Raw genomic sequence first — 16,818 nt, 5'->3', positions numbered from 1 at the left:
GAGTTGTCCTCCAATCAGGAACGCGGGGGAATGTTGCAATCCGAGGCGGCGGCCAATCAGGCGACGTTGGAATTGAGTTATTCCAATCAGAGAGAGGAGCCGGACTGAGTGTCCAATCAGAGAGAGGAGCCGGACTGAGTGTCCAATCAGAGAGAGGAGCCGGACTGAGTGTCCAATCAGAGAGAGGAGCCGGACCGAGTCGATACAATCCGCAGCTCCAGCTGACCCGGATCAGGGAGCGAGATCCGGGGGCGGGGCGGGGCTGGGGCCGGAGGGGGCGGGGCAGGAGGAGGGGGCGGGGCCGGGATGAGGCCGGGCAGGAGGAGGGGGCGGGGCCGGAGGAGGGGGCGGGGCGGGGCCGGAGGAGGCGGGGCAGGAGGGGGCCGGGCTGGGGCCGGAGGAGGGGGCGGGGCCGGGCTGGGGGCGGGGCGGGGCCGGAGGGGGCGGGGGCGGGCTGGGGGCGGGGCCGGAGGAGGGGGCGGGGCTGGGGCCGGAGAGGGCGGGGCCGGAGGAGGGGCCGGAGGGCGGGGCGGGGCCGGGCTGGGGGCGGGGCCGGGCTGGGGCCGGAGGAGGGGGCGGGGCCGGAGGAGGAGGGGGCGGGGCCGGAGGAGGAGGGGGCGGGGCCGGAGGAGGAGGGGGGCGGGGCGGGGCGGGGCGGGGCCGGAGGGGGCGGGGCAGTGGACAGGATGTCTTACCCGAGTCTGGTTCACGCTCTGGCCGGAGCTGCGGTAAGTGCGGCCCAGAGAGACCTCCCCCCCCCCCCCCCCCCCCCCGGCCCAGAGAGACCCCCCCCCCCCCCCCGGCCCAGAGACCCCCCCCCCCCGGCCCAGAGACCCCCCCCCCCCCGGCCCAGAGACCCCCCCCCCCCGGCCCAGAGACCCCCCCCCCCCCCGGCCCAGAGACCCCCCCCCCGGCCCAGAGAGACCCCCCCCCCCGGCCCAGAGAGACCCCCCCCCCCCCCGGCCCAGAGACCCCCCCCCCCCCCGGCCCAGAGAGACCCCCCCCCCCCCGGCCCAGAGACCCCCCCCCCCCCCCCCCGGCCCAGAGAGACCCCCCCCCCCCGGCCCAGAGACCCCCCCCCCCCGGCCCAGAGAGACCCCCCCCCCCGGCCCAGAGAGACCCCCCCCCCCCGGCCCAGAGAGACCCCCCCCCCCCGGCCCAGAGAGACCCCCCCCCCCGGCCCAGAGAGACCCCCCCCCCCGGCCCAGAGAGACCCCCCCCCCCCCGGCCCAGAGAGACCCCCCCCCCCCGGCCCAGAGACCCCCCCCCCCCGGCCCAGAGAGACCCCCCCCCCCGGCCCAGAGAGACACCCCCCCCCCCGACCCAGAGAGACCCCCCCCCGGCCCAGAGAGACCCCCCCCCGGCCCAGAGAGACACCCCCCCCCCCGGCCCAGAGAGACCCCCCCCCCCCGGCCCAGAGACCCCCCCCCCCGGCCCAGAGAGACCCCCCCCCCCGGCCCAGAGAGACCCCCCCCCCCCGGCCCAGAGAGACCCCCCCCCCGGCCCAGAGAGACCCCCCCCCCCGGCCCAGAGAGACCCCCCCCCCCGGCCCAGAGAGACACCCCCCCCCGGCCCAGAGAGACCCCCCCCCGGCCCAGAGAGACCCCCCCCCCGGCCCAGAGAGACACCCCCCCCCCCGGCCCAGAGACCCCCCCCCCGGCCCAGAGAGACCTCCCCCCCCCGGCCCAGAGAGACCCCCCCCGGCCCAGAGAGACCCCCCCCCCCGGCCCAGAGAGACCCCCCCCACCGGCCCAGAGAGACCCCACCCCCCCCCGGCCCAGAGAGACCCCCCCCCCAATCCCCCCTCCCCCCCCCCCGGCCCAGAGAGACCCCCCCCCCTCCCCGGCCCAGCGAGACCCCCCCAACCCCCCCCCTCACCCACCCCCCCAAAACTCCCCCCCCAAAACTCCCCCTCACCGCCCCCATCATTTTCAGTCATTCCGAGACAGACGCCCTGTTCACTTTTTTGAAAAAAAATTCTATTAAGGGCCAATCCACCTCCCTGCACATCTTTGGGTTGTGGGGGCGAAACCCACGCACACGCGGGGAGAATGTGCAAACTCCACACGGACAGTGACCCAGAGCCAGGATTGAACTCGGGACCTCGACGCCGCGAGGCAGCAGTGCTAACCCACTGAGCCACCGTGCTGCCGTCCCACTTGAGATCCTGACTGGGACGTACAGCAAAACCTGACAGATCAACAACAGCCCCTTCTCCCTCGCTGGCTCACCCACCTCCAGCCAGAACCCAGTTCCTGCCCCGGGCCCAGCAGGGTCGGTGTGTCTGTGTGAAAATCAGTATCATCGTCAGGTTTGACAGTTATTATACTCGGATCCACCAATAAACCGCGCCGCTTGGAAATGGGAGGGACGACCTGCAGGCCCTCCAACCTGTTCCAACATCCAATCACATCACGACAACACTACCAGAAGGATGTGGAGGCTTTAGAGAGGGTGCAGAAGAGATTTACCAGAATGTTGCCTGGTATGGAGGGCATTAGCTGTGAGGAGAGGTTGAATAAACTCAGTTTGTTCTCACTGGAACGACGGAGGTTGAGGGGCGACCTGATAGAGGTCTACAAAATTATGAGGGGCATAGACAGAGTGGATAGTCAGAGGCTTTTCCCCAGGGTAGAGGGGTCAATTACTAGGGGGCATAGGTTTAAGGTGAGAGGGGCAAGGTTTAGAGTAGATGTACGAGGCAAGTTTTTTACGCAGAGGGTAGTGGGTGCCTGGAACTCGCTGCCGGAGGAGGTAGTGGAAGCAGGGACAAACAAAGAACAAAGAACAAAGAAATGTACAGCACAGGAACAGGCCCTTCGGCCCTCCAAGCCCGCGCCGACCATACTGCCCGACTAAACTACAATCTTCTACACTTCCTGGGTCCGTATCCTTCTATTCCCATCCTATTCATATATTTGTCAAGATGCCCCTTAAATGTCCCTATCGTCCCTGCTTCCACCCCCCCTCTGGACGATAGGGACATTTAAGGGGCATCTTGACAAATACATGAATGGGATGGGAATAGAGGGACCCAGGAAGTGTAGAAGATTGTAGTTTAGTCGGGCAGCATGGTCGGCACAGGCTTGGAGGGCCGAAGGGCCTGTTCCTGTGCTGTACATTTCTTTGTTCTTTGACTGATCTGAATTTTAACTCCCATCTACCCTTGGTTCCAGGACGACGTTGGTCAGAGGGTCAGTACTGAGGGAGTGCCGCACTGTCAGAGGGTCAGTACTGAGGGAGTGCCGCACTGTCAGAGGGTCAGTACTGAGGGAGTGCCGCACTGTCAGAGGGTCAGTGCTGAGGGAGTGCTGCACTGTCACGGGGTCAGTACTGAGGGAGTGCTGCACTGTCAGACGGTCAGTACTGAGGGAGTGCCGCACTGTCAGAGGGTCAGTACTGAGGGAGTGCTGCACTGTCAGAGGGTCAGTACTGAGGGAGTGCTGCACTGTCAGAGGGTCAGTACTGAGGGAGTGCCGCACTGTCAGAGGGTCAGTACTGAGGGAGTGCTGCACTGTCACGGTCAGTACTGAGGGAGTGCCGCACTGTCAGAGGGTCAGTACTGAGGGAGTGCTGCAATGTCAGAGGGTCAGTACTGAGGGAGTGCTGCACTGTCAGAGGGTCAGTACTGAGGGAGTGCTGCACTGTCAGAGGGTCAGTACTGAGGGAGTGCTGCACTGTCAGAGGGTCAGTACTGAGGGAGTGCTGCACTGTCAGAGGGTCAGTACTGAGGGAGTGCCGCACTGTCAGAGGGTCAGTACTGAGGGAGTGCTGCACTGTCACGGTCAGTACTGAGGGAGTGCCGCACTGTCAGAGGGTCAGTACTGAGGGAGTGCTGCAATGTCAGAGGGTCAGTACTGAGGGAGCGCCGCACTGTCAGAGGGTCAGTACTGAGGGAGTGCTGCACTGTCAGAGGGTCAGTACTGAGGGAGTGCTGCACTGTCAGAGTGTCAGTACTGAGGGAGTGCTGCACTGTCCGAGGGTCAGTACTGAGGGAGTGCCGCACTGTCAGTGGGTCAGGACTGAGGGAGTGCTGCACTGTCACGGGGTCAGTACTGAGGGAGTGCTGCACTGTCAGAGGGTCAGTACTGAGGGAGTGCCGCACTGTCAGAGGGTCAGTACTGAGGGAGTGCTGCACTGTCAGAGGGTCAGTACTGAGGGAGTGCTGCACTGTCAGAGGGTCAGTACTGAGGGAGTGCCGCACTGTCAGAGGGTCAGTACTGAGGGAGTGCTGCACTGTCACAGGGTCAGTACTGAGGGAGTGCCGCACTGTCAGAGGGTCAGTACTGAGGGAGTGCTGCAATGTCAGAGGGTCAGTACTGAGGGAGCGCCGCACTGTCAGAGGGTCAGTACTGAGGGAGTGCTGCACTGTCAGAGGGTCAGTACTGAGGGAGTGCTGCACTGTCAGAGGGTCAGTACTGAGGGAGTGCTGCACTGTCCGAGGGTCAGTACTGAGGGAGTGCCGCACTGTCAGTGGGTCAGGACTGAGGGAGTGCTGCAATGTCAGAGGGTCAGTACTGAGGGAGTGCTGCACTGTCAGAGGGTCAGTACTGAGGGAGTGCTGCACTGTCAGAGGGTCAGTACTAAGGGAGTGCCGCACTGTCAGAGGGTCAGTACTGAGGGAGTGCTGCACTGTCAGAGGGTCAGTACTGAGGGAGTGCTGCACTGTCAGAGGGTCAGTACTGAGGGAGTGCTGCACCATCAGAGGGTCAGTACTGAGGAAGTGTCAGAGGGTCAGTACTGAGGAATGCTGCACTGTCAGAGGGTCAGTATTGAGGGTGTGCTGTCCTGTCAGAGGGTCAGTACTGAGGGAGTGCTGCACTGTCAGAGGGTCAGTTCTGAGGGAGTGCTGCACTGTCAGAGGGTCAGTACTGAGGGAGTGCTGCACTGTCAGAGGGTCAGTACTGAGGGAGTGCTGCACTGTCAGAGGGTCAGTACTGAGGGAGTGCTGCACTGTCAGAGGGTCAGTGCTGAGGGAGTGCCGCACTGTCAGCGGGTCAGTTCTGAGGGAGTGCTGCACTGTCAGAGGGTCAGTGCTGAGGGAGGGCTGCACTGTCAGAGGGTCAGTACTGAGGGAGTGCTGCACTGTCAGAGGGTCAGTACTGAGCGAGCGCCGCACTGTCAGAGGGTCAGTACTGAGGGAGTGCTGCACTGTCAGAGGGTCAGTGCTGAGGGAGGGCTGCACTGTCAGAGGGTCAGTACTGAGGGAGTGCTGCACTGTCAGAGGGTCAGTACTGAGGGAGTGCTGCACTGTCAGAGGGTCAGTACTGAGGGATTGCTGCACTGTCAGAGGGTCAGTACTGGAGGGAGTGCTGCACTGTCAGAGGGTCAGTGCTGAGGGAGGGCTGCACTGTCAGAGGGTCAGTACTGAGGGAGTGCCGCACTGTCAGAGGGTCAGTACTGAGGGAGCGCCGCACTGTCAGAGGGTCAGTACTGAGGGAGCGCCGCACTGTCAGAGGGTCAGTGCTGAGGGAGCACACACCGACACATTTCCGGAGGACAGACGTCACCAGAGTTGCCACTAAACAAATTTGACATTGAACCACTGGATGCAGAACAGCAGGGACAGCGAGGGGTTAATTGTCAGTGTCCGAGGCCTGCAGAATGTAGAAACCGTGACAATACCTGTGGTTTCACCCAGAGGTGTGTCACTGTGTTACCCGAGTTACCATCACATAGCACCAGCTATTGTTATGGAAGAGGCAAACCCAGAATATTATTTTCAATTAAGCCTCTTCTCAGCTCAGTGCTAAAAGATTTACCCATTTGCCTCGAAGCATGTCTCCTGCTTCTGCCCCCACCATCGGGAACATCCTTTCTGAATCTACCCTGTCTAATCCTGTTCGAATTTTGTACGTTTCTCTGAGATTCCTTCTCACTCTCCAAAGTCCGATGAATATAATCCTAACCGACTTAGTCTCTCATCACATGACAGGAATCCTCCGGGTAAACCTTCGCTGCTCTCCCTCCACAGTTAGAAAATCCCTCGTCAGGTCAGGAGACCAACACTGGCCACAATACTCCAGGAGGCTCTCTCAATCTCTGCTTCCTTACTTTATGACAATGGAATGTTACCATTGCCAGGGTAACGAGGGCATTTAGATTTTGCCCAGTAATGCCCACAATTAGCACTGGGTGATGCTTTTATGCAGTTGGGAATGAGAGAGCCTCGGTGTCTATCACCTCCTCAGAAGGTTGAGACTCTGTTTAACCCCTCCTCCAAGAGAGCCCTCCCTCGGTACTCCACAGGTATGTCCGCCTAGATAACACCCTGAACTCCTGCAAGTGGGGGAGTTCTGACTGTGAGAAAGTCGCAAAGGCGGTTAAGCTGATCGCTGAAGAGAGGATTCCGGGTATCACAGCGGCACAGTGGTTAGCACTTCTGCCTCACAACGCCACAGACCGGAATTCGACTCTCGCCTGGGGTGTCTGTGCGGAGTCTGCACGTTCTCCCCGTGTCCTGCGTGGGTTTCCTCCGGGTGCTCCGGTTTCCTCCCACAGTCGGTGAATTGGCCGTGAAAAATTGTCCCTTAGTGTCCAGGGATGTGCAGGTTACATGGGATTACGGGAATGGGGGGGGTGGTTTGGGCCTGGGTGGGGTGCTCTATACGAGCCTCCAGAAGCGAGTGATTGGCCAGGAGACTCGGTGCTCCGAAGTCCCCGGCCATGGGGATCTTTTCCACCCACCCTGAGGTGGAAGACATCGTGTCGAGCCTGGAATCTCTGACAGTGCGGCATCCCCTCAGCTCCGCTCTGGGAGTGCAAACCCCTGACCTGTCGCATCACAAAGCCGAAGGTGAGCGGACAGATTTAATCCCCGCCCAATGACAGCAAGAGGAGGTCCGGGAATGGAGCCAGAGCTCGGAATACCAGCGATCTAGAGTGCAAGGATCGATCCCACCTCCTGGAAACACCTGCCAGGTGTGCGGTCAGAGGTGCCCTCTCTCGCGCACTGACCCACAGAACCCGGGACCAGTGCACAGGGATTCTTAGGTAGAGAATCAAACTCGCGAGAGTGATCGCCAGAGGACAAGGATCTGTGGCACTGTTGTTTGGGTAGAAAGGGTGGAGCAGACTGCTGAACCTTCGAGTTGCTGATAATTTTCCGTCTTGAATTCAGCCTGTATGAAGCTCTCACCCTCACTGCGACAGAATCCCGGTGTTCACACACTGCTCCTTCACTCCCACCTTCTCTTCTTTCTCCAGGGAGGTGTGACATCGATGACTGTGTTCTACCCGTTGGACACGGCCCGCCTCAGACTTCAAGGTAAGATTCTGCTGGGGACTGGAGCTGCAAATCCCCCTGGAACTCCTCCCCTCCAGGGTAGACGGTGGTCAGGTATTAATGACACTGAGCGAGTAATCCCGAGGGCCTGGAATTCAGGTCATAAATCTGGAATGTGAAGCTGGTCTCAGTAAAGGTGACCAGGAAATCATCATCGATTGTTGTAAAAACCCATCTGGGTCACTTCAGGAAGGAAATCTGCCGTCCTTACCCGGTCTGGCCTACACGTGACTCCAGCCCCACAGCAATCTGGTTGACTCTTAACTGACCCTGTGAAATGGCCGAGGAAGCCCCTCAGTTCAGGGGTAAATAGGATGGGCAACAAATGCTGGCCCAGCACAGCAACTCCCCATCAAAAAGTAATTTTAAAAAGGTAGCAAGATGAGATTCGCTGAGTGGTAACGGGTCTCAGCTTTGACCACCAGCCTTTCCCAATCTTTCAGACAGGATCCTCAGTTAAGGCCACAGCTGATCCCCATTTCCCAGGGATAGGCAGAGCGGGGAGCAGCTGGGAGTCCTGATTTCTATCTGTCAGACACTCGTGGAACATCCAGCTTGGATGAGGACATCAGAATGGACTGCGCTGCTCTACCTGGTCACGTTGGATGGCACCCAGGGGGCATCCAGGATGATGGATAGAAATGGAAAGAATAGGATTGTTTCCCTTATTCTCCTTCCTCTTATTCTCCTATTCTGTGAATAATTGATGGACATATCGCTTTAAGGAAAGCAACCTGTCCCTTCAATTCAAACAGAACAATCCGGAAGGCTGTGCTGGTTTAAACTGGTGATTGCAGATTGGCCAGTGTCCCTGAGGACTCGGAAGGATTGAATTAGCTGGTGGCCAGTGAATGGGTCCAGAGGGCTGTGCTCTGCTCAGTAACAGGCGGTGATTGGAGAGGGCTGTGCTCAGTAACAGGCGGTGATTGGAGAGGGCTGTGCTCTGCTCAGTAACAGGCGGTGATTGGAGTGGGCTGTGCTGTGCTCAGTAACAGGCGGTGATTGGAGAGGGCTGTGCTCTGCTCAGTAACAGGCGGTGATTGGTGAGGGCTGTGCTGTGCTCAGTAACAGGCGGTGATTGGTGAGGGCTGTGCTCTGCTCAGTAACAGGCGGTGATTGGTGGAGGGCTGTGCTGTGCTCAGTAACAGGCGGTGATTGGAGAGGGCTGTGCTGTGCTCAGTAACAGGCGGTGATTGGAGAGGGCTGTGCTGTGCTCAGTAACAGGCGGTGATTGGAGAGGGCTGTGCTCAGTAACAGGCGGTGATTGGAGAGGGCTGTGCTGTGCTCCGTAACAGGCGGTGATTGGAGAGGGCTGTGCTGTGCTCAGTAACAGGCGGTGATTGGAGAGGGCTGTGCTGTGCTCAGTAACAGGCGGTGATTGGAGAGGGCTGTGCTGTGCTCAGTAAAAGGCGGTGATTGGAGAGGGCTGTGCTCAGTAACAGGCGGTGATTGGTGAGGGCTGTGCTGTGCTCAGTACCAGGCGGTGATTGGAGAGGGCTGTGCTCAGTAACAGGCGGTGATTGGAGAGGGCTGTGCTCAGTAACAGGCGGTGATTGGTGAGGGCTGTGCTGTGCTCAGTAACAGGCGGTGATTGGAGATGGCTGTGCTCAGTAACAGGCGGTGATTGGAGAGGGCTGTGCTCAGTAACAGGCGGTGATTGGTGAGGGCTGTGCTGTGCTCAGTAACAGGCGGTGATTAGAGAGGGCTGAGCTGTGCTCAGTAACAGGCGGTGATTGGAGAGGGCTGTGCTGTGCTCAGTAACAGTCGGTGATTGGAGAGGGCTGTGCTGTGCTCAGTAACAGTCGGTGATTGGAGAGGGCTGTGCTGTGCTCAGTAACAGTCGGTGATTGGAGAGGGCTGTGCTGTGCTCAGTAACAGTCGGTGATTGGAGAGGGCTGTGCTGTGCTCAGTAACAGGCGGTGATTGGAGAGGGCTGTGCTCAGTAACTGGCGGTGATTGGAGAGGGCTGTGCTGTGCTCAGTAACAGGCGGTGATTGGTGAGGGCTGTGCTCAGTAACAGTCGGTGATTGGAGAGGGCTGTGCTTTGCTCAGTAACAGTCGGTGATTGGAGAGGGGCTGTGCTGTGCTCAGTAACAGTCGGTGATTGGAGAGGGCTGTGCTGTGCTCAGTAACAGTCGGTGATTGGAGAGGGCTGTGCTGTGCTCAGTAACAGGCGGTGATTGGAGAGGGCTGTGCTGTGCTCAGTAACAGTCGGTGATTGGAGAGGGCTGTGCTGTGCCTCAGTAAACAGGCGGTGATTGGATATTATTCCACTGGAACGCTCTCCAGAGCCCCCAGTTTCCAGTTTTGTTTCAGTTTTGATTGTGGCAGCCCGGTGAAGAGATGTAACTTACTCTCTCCTGTCATATGAGAGTAGCTTTAAGAAATGGATGTTTAAGCAATGGACCTTTAAGAAAACAGTGATGTCAGAGAGTGGGTGGAGCTGAGCTCAGTTCAGCCGTTTTTGAAGTTTCGGTTTTGATGAGAGCTTGGGTGTGTGTGTCTGTGTTTGCAGTGAGCTGGATTTGCTGTGATCTCTGCCATGAAAGACTATCTCTGGATCATTTGGGTGATTTAAACTCATAATAGTGAAGCCTTTAACCTGATGTGTTTCTGTTTCAAGGTGTTAAGTCTCATGGATATTGAAAGGAATAACTGAAGGATTATTTAGTGTTGTAATATTTTTGGGTTATCTTTGAAGTAAGGGGTGTTGAGAGATCCAATGTTTATTGAAGAGGTGAAGTTGAGTTCATGGAATAAACATTGTTTTGTGTTTAAAAACCCACGTGTCCATAATTGTAATCCCACTCCCAGGGAACAAGCCGTGTGCTCGGAAAAGCAACAAATAGCATTAAAGGGGAGGTTGGTTGAACTCCATGATACATTTTGGGGTTCTGAAACTGCCTCGTCCAAAACACTCCAAAACGATCCAGCTAATTCTCTCCAGGGAACCACAGTGAGGGCTGACGCTCTCTCCCGCAAGTCTGGCTGCCGTTCTCTTGACACTGCAGAGCCTGAATTCAAGCCACCAGCTGAAAGCATGGGGTTTGATGCAAAATACAGCATCTCTCAGAAAGATATAGGCTTGAAAGTGAACCTTGAGCTGAAGGCCCAGTTTGATCAGAACTAAAGTGTCCCCAGAAAGCCTGTTGCCTGTGAATGCTGTGTTTTCTAACCCTGAATGAATGACTCTACTGAGAAGACCATTATCAGCTTTACACAAGTGGTTAGCACTGTGGCTTCACAGCGCCAGGTCCCAGATTCAATTCCCCACTGGGTCACTGCCTGTGTGGAGTCTGCACGTTCTCCTCATGTCTGCATGGGTTTCCTCCGGGTGCTCCGGTTTCCTCCCACAGTCCAAAGACGTTAGGTGGATTGGCCATGATAAATTGCCCTTAGTGACCAAAAAGATTCGGAGGGGTTATTGGGTTACGGGGATGGGGTGGAAGTGAGGGCTTAAGTGCAGACTCGATGGGCTGAATGGCCTCCTTCTGCACTGTATGTTCTCTGTTCTAAACCAGAGACTTTAATCAGAAAGTGTGCTGTGGAGAATGTGTGCGAAAGAACCACCATCTGAATACGAAAGAGAAAATGCTGGAAAATCTCAGCAGGTCTGGCAGCATTGGTAGGGAGAGAAAGGAGCCAACGTTTCGAGTCCGATGACTCTTTGTCATATCTGGATGACCAGAGATATTCAGGATATGATGAGAAGGAAAAGAGAGGCTTTTAGCAAGTACAAGGCGAGCAAATCAACGGAGGTATTGGTGGAGTAAAGAAAGTGCTGGACCGAGCTTCAGAAAGCAATTAGGAGAGCAAAGAAATCTCTCGCTGGTAGAAGCAGGGAAAATCCCAAGATATTCTACAAGTATATCAATGGGAAGAGGATGACTAGGGAAAAAGTAGGGTCCATTAGGGACCAAGGAGGGATCTGTGGTTGGAGCCAAATGACAGGGTGTTGAATGAGAATGAGGAGGCAGATACAGAACTCGAGGCGATACTGTGAGGTTATTGCGAAAGTTGTCATAGGGAGGGACAAGTTATTGGAGGTGTTGGAAGGCTTAAAAGTGGAGAAATCTCCAGGTCCGGATGAATTGTGTCCCAGGATGCTGTGGGATGCGAGGGAGGAGATTGCAGAGGCATTGATGCAAATTTGTAATTCTTCTCTGGCCATGGAGAGAAGCCAGAGGACTGGGGAAACATGAATGTGGACCCACTATTTAAGAAAGGCTGTAGGGATGAGCCAGGGAACTACAGGCCAGAGAGTCTCACGTCAGTGGTAGGGAAACTAATGGAGAAAATTCTGAAGGAGAGAATCTATCTCCACTTGGAGAGGCAAGGTTTGATCAGGAATAGTGTCATGTTAGAGTACCTTAAAGAAATGGGTGCTTAAGAAAGGGATCAGTGATGTCAGAGAGTGGGTGGAGCTGGGCTGACCAAGCAGGTATACTGCTGTTCTCTCTGCCATCAATATCTCTTGATCATTTGGTGAATTCAGTAGCGACTTTAACCTGATGTGCTTCTGTTAAAGGTTTTGTTTTTAAGTTGCATGGATGTTAAAAGGACAGCTTAAGGATTACTTAGTGTTGTATTCTTTGGGGGGTTGTATTTGAATTGATGGTTGCTAAGATGTTCACTGTATGTTTTAAAAAGGTTAACTTGAGTTCATAGAATAAACATTGTTTTTCTTTAAAAAATACTTTTCCATTTCCACAACTTAAAAACAAAACCTTTAACAGAAGTGTGGTAGTATGTATTAGGGGTTATGTGGGACTGGAAGCCCTAATGTCATTGGCTGACAGATCCCGGTCCTGGTTGGCCGTTGACCTCTAGCTCCGCCCTGAAGGCGGAGTATAAGAAGCCGGAGTCCTCCCCCGCAGGCCAGTTTACTATCGGGCTGCTGGGGAACAGACACGCTTAATAAAGCCTCATCGACTTCACTCTATTCGTCTCATGGAGTCTTTGTGCGCTACAATTTATTAAGCGTGCCTAAAAAGGACTATGGAGCTCAGGATCATCCCGGAATGCCTGAGGATCAGCCCCCACGCAGTGAACGCGGCAGCAGCCTTCAAGCACTGGCAGACTTGTTTCGAGGCCTACCTCAGAACGGCCACCGGCCGGGTCACAGAAGACCCAAAAACTACAGGTCCTGCACTCGAGGTTAAGCACGGAGATTTTCTCCCTCATCGAAGACGCGGAGGATTTCCAGACGGCGTTCGCAGCACTGAAAAGTCTCTATGTCCGCCCAGTTAACCAAATCTACGCTCGCTACCAGCTAGCAACGAGACGGCAAAGTCCCGGAGAATCGATTGACGAATTCTACGCCGTGCTGCTGATTTTGGGACGAGCCTGCAGCTGCCCTTCGGTGAACGCAAATGAACACACGGACATGTTAATGCGTGATGCTTTTGTGGCAGGTATGAATTCCTCCCAAATCCGCCAAAGACTTCTAGAAAAAGAGTCGCTAGGACTCTCAGAGGCACGGGCCCTAGCAGCCTCCCTAGACGTGGCCGCGCGGAATACCCGCGCCTACGGCCCCGACCGCGCGGCAGCCCATTGGGCTCCGTACGTACCCGTCGCGACAAACCCACCCCCCCCCCCCCCGGACACCCCCCACAGGCTTGCGCGGTCCAAACGCCAAGTCGCACCGGGGGCGCCCGCTGCTATTTCTGCGGCCAGGCGAAACACCCCCGGCAGCGCTGCCCGGCCCGCGCAGCAATCTGCAAGAGCTGCGGGAAAAAGGGCCATTTCGCGGTTGTGTGCCGGTCGTCGGAGTCTTTGTGCGCTACAAGAAGCACATCAGGTTAAAGTCACTACTGAAAACATTTTTCATTCTGAATTCACCAAATGATCAAGAGATAGTCTTTTGATGGCAGAGAGATCAACAGTACACCTGCTCTGTCTGGCTTCAGCTCCAACACTGAAAACAAAACTAAAACACACCCTGCAGCAAACAGCCTAAAACAAATGTAAAAAAGCTGACAGACAGCACAGCTCCACCCACACTCTGACATCACTGATAAACACCCACATCTCACATGACACCTCCCCCCAAGAAACAAAAATAAACCATCAACTTCAAGATGGTTTAATTTTTCACTATCCTTTCAGAAATGCCCACAGTAAATATACTTTTTGTTTCAAAAAGCAGCACACACAAACAGGTAGAATAATAAGACTTTAAAAAAAACTTTTAACAGAAGCACATCAGGTTAACGTCACTACTGGGAGCAATTATTAGTTTTAAATCACCAAAGGATCGATTTACAGTCTTTAGATTACAGAGAGAGATTCATGCGCCTTCTGGCTGTGACTGCAGCTATCCAGCTCTGAAAACGAAACTAAAACACATCCTGCAGCAAACCGCCTAAAACAAAAGTAAAAAAGCTGACAGACAGGCCAGCTCCACCCACTCTCTGACATCACTGATCCATTTCTTAAAGGTACATTTCTTAACACCCATTTCTTAGGTGCGCTCACATGACATAAGGAAGTATTCAATAAATGACCTGACATTGGGAAGTTCCGAGGGACAAACGGAGCTTGGTGTGTTTGTCCAGATCTCTGAAGGCAGAAGGACTGGTTAATCGGGCGGTGAAAAAAATCATATGGGCACTCGCTTTTATCCATCAAGGCATAGATTACACAAGCAGGGAGGTCATGTTGGAGTTGTATAGAACTTTGGTGGGGTCACAGCTGGAGTACTGTGTGCAATTCTGGTCGCCACATTATAGGAAGGATGTGATTTACTGGAGGGGGAGCAGAGGAGTTTCACCAGGATGTTGCTGGGATGAAACATCTTGGGGATGAAGAGAGGTTGGATAGGCTGGGGTTGTTTTCTCTGGAGCAGAGAGGACTGAGGGACGACCTGATCGAGTGAACAAGATTATGAGGGGCATGGACAGGGTGGATAGGGAGCAGCTGTTCCCCTCAGTTGAAGGGTCAGTTACGAGGGGGACACAAGTTCCTGGGGCTGGAATTGCTGAAATTAACCCAGGGTATCGTAACATAGCTTGAATCGAACCTTAGAGGACACTGGGAGCACTGCACACTATTCTTTTTAGTCTTTCCTGCGATGTGGGAAAAGATCAGCATTTGTTGTCCATCTCTAATTGCCATTTCAGAGGGACAGTTAAGAGTCGGTCACATTTCTGTGGGGCCTGGATTCACATGTAGGCCAGACCAGGGAAGGACGACAGATTTCCTTTGCGAATGGGCATTGGTGAACCAGATGGGTTTATGGCCACCTTCAGCTTCAATCCCGGATCTTATTAATTGAATTTAAATTCTGTAACAATTAAAAAGAACCCACCTGGGGCTCTTTCCCCCGAATGGAGAAGGCTGAAGGGTGAACTGAGAGAGATGTTTAAAATTCTGAGGGGTTTAGACAGGGTGATGGAAATGATGCTTCCTGTTGGGTGGCAGAACAACATTAGGGATCATAATTATAAGACAACGAATCGATGAGAAAGCCGATTACCATCACGAGTAATTGAGGTAAAATAACAGGAATAAACATTAGATGAAGTTGGATAACGTTATGGGACCAGACTAGACCCCAGTTCATATTGGAAAAACGGACGAAACTCACAACAATTTTTCAATTTGTAAACTGTGATGAAAAGGAGAGATTCCACTCACAACTGGAGATCGTTTATATTCGAATAATCTTTATTATTGACACAGGATTAACCCCATCGACGTCCGAGGAATAAACAGCTTTTCAATCAACAGTTAGACAGTTCTTTAAAAAATATAAAGTTCTTTGAGTTTACTTTCCACCCACTAGAATTTCAATTCACAGCAAAATCCGCGCACACTTGTTAATACGAGTAAGACTGAGGGGCTGACAGAGTTATTCACAAAGTCCTTGGAAAAGAAGGAGAAGTCAGTCTGAGAAACTCATCTTTCCTCGGAACCCAGAGCAGAAATCTAAAAATTAAACTTAAAAGAAAGCAGACCTGGGGCAGGGCTGAAAATGAAACTAGAAAACTGACCCAGCCCCGCCCATGAATTTTTAAAATTAAAAATAAAAATTTAGTGCCCAATTCATTTATTCCAGTTCAGGGCCATTTAGCGTGGCCAATCCAGCTCCCCCCACATCTTCGGGCTGTGGGGGCGAGACCCACGCAGACACGGGGAGAATGTGCAAACTCCACACAGACAGTGACCCAGAGCCGGGATCGAACCAGGGGACCTCGGCGCCGTGAGGCAGCAGTGCTAACACTGCACCACCGTGCTGCCCTTAGCCCCGCCTATGAATGACGTCACAGCCTGCCTGGCTGTTAACCCCTTAATCACAGCTTTAGCAGACTCAGAATCATGCCTTAACCCACGTTCTTTTACTAACATTACTGCAACAGAAAATACAATATGTAAACATTCCCTACAATAAACAGAGGGAGGAGGGAATGGATGAAGATGGGTGGCTGAGTGAAGCAGAGGGTGGAGGCGAGCTCCCCCAGCCCATCCCCTCGCCACACCAAGGGTCAGTGCTTTCAGATAGGATTGATGTCGATGGTCATTTCTTATAGACAGTTCTCCGCATCTGATACTCACACTTTCTCTCTCTCTCTCATTGCAGTGGACGAGAAGATAAAGTCAAGCTCTACACCTGCCGTCCTGGCAAAGATCATCAGAGAGGAGGGACTGTGAGTGCAAACACGGCTGTGTTTCCCCAACGCTACTCCCCTCTCTGCTGCCAGGAGCCAAGGGAATCTCGGCAGCTCCCCCAGTGGCTGGTGTGGTAAATGCGCTGCTCGTATGCCAGCCACTGAAGTGGACTGAGCAAGAGGGGCCCTGGTTTTATAACTAAATTATTAATTGGTGCCAGAAATAGACATGTATAAACATTAATATCTCAGGTGAATGTATTTGAATCATTCTGATGTGTTGGAATATTATTACAATAACCCTCTTCTGAGAAACTTGTCTTCATGCAAGGAGGCCATTCGGCCCATTATGTCTGCACCGACCCTCGAGCACTCTCCCCAGGCCTGCTCCCCCTTCCACCCCGCCCTAGCCCCGTAACCTAACCTGCACACCCCTGGACTGTGGGAGGAAACCGGAACACCCGGAGGAAACCCACGCAGACACGGGGAGAACGTGCAGACTCCAAACAGACAGTCACCCAAGCCGGGAATCGAACCTGGGACCCCGGAGCTGTGCACCGATATTAATGAACATCAGTCTTGCTACAATGTACGTTATAAGAATTTGACGTAAGGTTTTCTGGCCTACATTAAGTGAAATGATTCCTCTGTTACGCGATGCTCTTGAAAAGGGCAGTTCATAGAATTTACAGCGCAGAAGGAGGCCATTCGGCCCATCGAGTCTGCACCGGCTCTTGGAAAGAGCACCCTACCCAAGGTCAACACCTCCACCCGATCCCCATAACCCAGTAACCCTACCCAATACTAAGGGCAATTTTGGACATTAAGGGCAATTTATCATGGCCAATCCACCTAACCTGCACATCTTTGGACTGTGGGAGGAAACCGGAGCACCCGGAGGAAACCCACGCAGACACGGGGAGG

General features: G+C 54.5%; 1 long non-coding RNA gene across 1 annotated transcript; it reads left to right on the top strand.

Annotated features, from left to right (window-relative positions):
* Positions 1-665: 665 nt before the first annotated feature.
* Positions 666-16,018, top strand: LOC140403807 (uncharacterized). The gene is made up of 3 exons (XR_011938421.1): positions 666-728; positions 7,207-7,267; positions 15,867-16,018. It is a non-coding gene; the product is annotated as an uncharacterized lncRNA (long non-coding RNA).
* Positions 16,019-16,818: the final 800 nt, after the last annotated feature.

The sequence above is a fragment of the Scyliorhinus torazame genome, chromosome 29 (genome assembly GCF_047496885.1).
Source record: "Scyliorhinus torazame isolate Kashiwa2021f chromosome 29, sScyTor2.1, whole genome shotgun sequence".
Lineage (NCBI taxonomy): Eukaryota > Metazoa > Chordata > Chondrichthyes > Carcharhiniformes > Scyliorhinidae > Scyliorhinus > Scyliorhinus torazame.
The sequence above is the reverse complement of the archived record's forward strand: the minus strand, read 5'-3'. Positions and strand labels throughout refer to the sequence as shown.